The sequence below is a fragment of the Amblyomma mixtum genome, chromosome 2 (genome assembly GCF_055824585.1).
Source record: "Amblyomma mixtum isolate Tamu chromosome 2, ASM5582458v1, whole genome shotgun sequence".
Taxonomy (NCBI): domain Eukaryota; kingdom Metazoa; phylum Arthropoda; class Arachnida; order Ixodida; family Ixodidae; genus Amblyomma; species Amblyomma mixtum.
The window spans coordinates 175748570-175753181 of NC_143013.1; the positions used below are offsets into that span (position 1 = coordinate 175748570).

The following is a 4612-nucleotide window of genomic DNA, read 5'->3' on the forward strand; positions in this document are numbered from 1 at the left end:
TACACATCCTGAACGTGTACTGCCCACCTAAAGCAAAAAACGTAACCTTCTCCACACTCCTGAGCAGAGCTATCAGGGAAGCGGGACGAGACCCGCTACTAGTAATGGGAGATTTCAACGCGCAGAGTCCCTCATGGGGCTATCATCGAGAAGACATACGAGGACGGAAGCTAGCGGAGGCGGCGTCCGCGTTAGGTCTAACCCTACACACTGACCCGGTGTGCCCCACGCGGATAGGGAACTCGGTGCAGAGGGACACGTGTCCCGACTTAACCTTCACGAAAAATGCGAGGCGAGTGGAGTGGACGAATACGGAGGAAACTCTCGGTAGTGACCACTGCCTGATCACCATAACGATCCGTACGAAACCCCTTACCAGGCCTACGGGGCACACTATGCTGCCGGACTGGACGAAATTTAGAAAGGAATACGAGGTAAGCTCCATCCAGGAGCAGGGATATCAAGCCTGGACAAAACAGCTGCTGATCAACCTGCGTTCGACGGAGACGCAGGTAAAGGTCTCAGAGGCGGTGACGGACGTGGACACCCACCTCCTCCACCTCTGGGCAGCCAGACGCAGCATGGTCAAAAGGTGGCGTAGACGGAAGCATAACCGAAAGCTAAGAGCTCGGATCGCTGCACTCACTAAAGAAGCGGCGGAGTACGCGGCGCAACTCGCGGACGCGAACTGGGTAGATAGGTGCAACGCGGCCGCTAGGCAGATGTCTAGCAAAAACACGTGGCGCCTCTTCCGGGCGCTCATAGATCCAAACCAGACGCGCACCGAGACGCAGCAGCACCTGCAGAGAGCGGTTCATGCATTTCAAGGAAATACGGCCCAGCTCGCGCTGAAGCTTCGGGACCAGTACCTGAACACGACCCAAGATCCAAGGGGAGAAGCTTACAGATACAGTGGAGCCCAAAATGCTGAGCTGGACGAACCTTTCAAAATATACGAACTCAAGGCCGCTCTAGCGTGGATGAAACGTGGGACCGCGCCAGGAAGGGACGGGATCTCGGTAAAACTCCTAGCCTATCTGCCGAACCGCGCATACGAATCCCTCCTATAACACTTTAATTCGGTTTGGATGGGCGCAGCTCCACTTCCCACGGAGTGGAAGACGGCGCTGATAACTTTCATCCCCAAGGCGGGCAAAGCCATAGATACGGATAACATCAGACCTATTTCTCTCACCTCGTGCGTGGGCAAACTGATGGAAGCTATAGTCAGAGATAGACTATCTGAGTACCTAGAAAACAAGCGAGTCTTCGCCGACTCGATGTACGGCTTCAGACCAAATAAATCGGCTCAGGACATCCTGCTGCAGCTCAGCAGGGAGGTACTAAACCCGATCGAACATCCGAACGGGGATAAGATAGTGTTGGCCCTAGATCTGAAGGGAGCCTTCGATAATGTGACACACGAGGCGTTCCTCACACACCTATCAGAGACGGGATGCGGCAAGAACGCTTTCGAGTACATAAAACGCTTCCTCACGGACAGACAGGCCTACGTGAGGATCCAGAACGCGGAACACGGCCCCTTTCTATTACGCACGAGAGGAACGCCACAGGGAGCGGTGCTATCCCCCCTGCTTTTCAACTTGGCAATGAAGAACCTGCCGGTCCACCTGGAGAATGTCCCGGGTGAGCAGCACGCGCTGTACGCGGACGACATCTCCATTTGGACCACGCAGGGCTCTCTCGGAGAAATGGAAGCCAGCCTGCAGGAGGCGGCCACCGCGGTGAACGAGTACGCGAAAAGATGTGGCCTTCATTGCTCCCCTCAAAAATCTGAATTCGTGCACATTCGACCCAACAAATAATGCACAAACAAGATAGAATTGAGACTTGGATCGGAACCGATACCCCAAAGAAAAGAAATTAGAGTCCTAGGTCTTTTCATCCACCAGCGTAGGCTAGCGACAACCACGCTCGACAAACTAAAGAAGGTGGGAGATCAGGTGGGCCGAATGGTCCGCACAGTCTCGAACAAGAAAGGGGGATTGCGAAGCAAAGACGCCTTGCGGCTGGCCAATGCCTTTGTAACAAGCAGAATCCTGTACTCGACCCCCTATCTCCGCCTCAACAAACACGACCAGAACATCATCGAGGTGATAATACGCAAAATGGCGAAGAAGGCCCTCGACCTCTCGATAACCACATCTAACCTGAGACTCCAAGGTCTGGGTATGACGAACTCCTTCGATGAACTTAGAGAAGCCCACCTCACAGGCCAATACACGCGATTATCGCAGACGCCGTCGGGACGCCGCCTTTTAGCCCGTCTGCACATAGAACACACAACTCTAACCGAGGAGAGAGTAAGACTCCCTCAGGAGTGGCGTTACGCCCTGCACGTAAGACCACTCCCAATTAAGATGTCCAGGGACGACCACGAGGGTAGACGCAGGGCCAGGGCAGAGGCCTTAGCTCACCACTACGGAAGGAAACCCGGGGTATACTACGTGGACGCATCCGGCCCGCACCAAGGTGGGTGATACACGGCGGCGTTGATCCACGAGTCCAAAACGGTGAACGGGCTCACCTTCAAAGCCCGAAACGTAACTCAAGCAGAGGAAGTCGCCATCGCATTAGCGGCAACACACTCCGATTCCAAGACAATCATAACCGACTCGCGAGGGGCGTGTCGGAACGTCCAACAGGGCTGGGTCCCGTACCTGGCCTACCGGCTACTGCAAAACAGCTCGTACGTAGGAGGTCCATCCCACCGCTTCATAGTCTGGGCTCCGGCCCACTCGGGGCTAGAAGGAAACGAGGCAGCAGATGCTGCCGCCCGCGCGCTCTCTAACCGGGCAACCTCGTCCCCCGCCTCCTCTGAAGAAGTAGCGGAAGCCACGCCGACCTACACTTACAGGGAAATAACGCAGTTATACCTAGATAGATATAAACCGTACCCCCACCCGTGTAAAGGATTAACGAGAGCGGAAGAACGCCTGTTCCTCCGCCTTGTCACGAACACCATGATGTGCCCGGCCTCGCTAAAGCACTTTGACCCTGCCTTCTCCGGGGAGTGCCCGCACTGTGGGGAGAGGTCCTCGGACCTCTACCACATGGTGTGGGCGTGCCCCTCCAACCCTGCTTTTACTCCAAACCCAAACCCCACCCGGGAGGACTGGGAGGCGACCCTACTCGCCTGTTGCGACCTGAAAGCCCAAAAGGCGATGGTCGAAGGAGCTATGGCGGCAGCGGAAGCCACTGGGGTCCCGTACTAGGGACTCCACCTAGTGTTTGTGAAGGGAAGGGCACTAAGCCTGACTCCAGAGCAACCTCCATGTAACTCCCTCTTTTCAGAGGAAATAAACGTTTTTACCACCACCTCGCAAGTTTTGCCAGCGCTACGCTTGTGTGTGATTCGCCAACCTGATTGCGGACTGCTGCCGTCCCCGTCCCCGTCGCCCCAGTACCTAGTAATGAATCCCCCGTTACAAAATGAAAAACGTTATGCCAAGGTCAGGTGATAGTCAAGACAGCGCAGCTTTCAGACAGCACCGGTAGACGAAAAGGAAAGAAGAAAATATAAGAAAAAGCATTATTTATGTTTTGAACATTTGCAGAAATAGCTATAAAGACAAATCTGAGACCTGCAAAAAGGTTCAGTCAGTGCGTGGTTTGTCGTGATCTTACATTTATGTAATATTTTATGTCATCTTCTGATGAATGGAAAAGATTAGTAAGTAGATTTGGAAAGAAATGTCGAAAAAAAAAATCAGTATGAATAGGGATACTGTTGCGCTTCGTCGCGCTGCTGTTTATGGTAAATTATTTTGCGAATAAGGACAAACGTATACGCAAGGACGTCTGAAGCTCCCTATAACAAATCTGAGTTCCGTAGAAGCCACGAATTCTTCGTAAACAATTTTTTTAATTCGCAATTTCTGCACAGGGAAAGGATCTGTGGCCACTGTGCAAATTTTTATCTAGAATAAAAAGGGTCTACCTAGAAATCTGAATCTCTTTATTCTGTGCAAATCTGATTGCTAACTTACGAGAATTTAAAGTGGTTATTGAAAAAGTTTCTCGTAAAGTTATTATTCCTCCAGATATCAGACACTTAATGACCATTAAGCACATACGCTGACAAAGCCTTTGGTGTAATGCACACAGCACCGTTGAAAAAAAAACTTTATGGACATTGTTTACATCGTAATCTTTGGTAATGAATTTTTATAACACATTTCAAACTACCACAGGCTTCAAGTTTTCCTTGTTCAATTTTGATTTTATTCTTTTCTTCAAAACTTTCACAATCTGGAGGCAAAGTCGGAGGTTCTGAACTCAGAAAAAAACGAGGCTATAAATTCACCAGCTTGAACCGAGTCCTGTAATAACATACCTAATAAACTGCACGGCATAGTATACTCCGAGGTATCTTTAAGAGAAAGGGAATATTGTACAAATTAAAGAAAGCACCGAAAATTTTTTTCACTGCGATCGAACTAAAAAAAATTATGTTTTCACTTAGTGGTGACTGCAGTCTGGCCAGCAGGAACAATGCGAAATTGACTGCTAAACAAAGTTCTTTCTTTGGTTGACTACCACCCATAGAGAACGGAATGACTCAGCGTCAGTTAGGTTGGTTGGTTTATGG

The 4612-nt window shown here is 50.7% G+C and overlaps 1 pseudogene; it reads left to right on the forward strand.

The window, feature by feature from the left end:
• The first annotated feature begins 1214 nt into the window (after positions 1–1214).
• LOC149361712 (uncharacterized) lies at positions 1215–3304 on the forward strand (annotated as a pseudogene).
• Positions 3305–4612: the final 1308 nt, after the last annotated feature.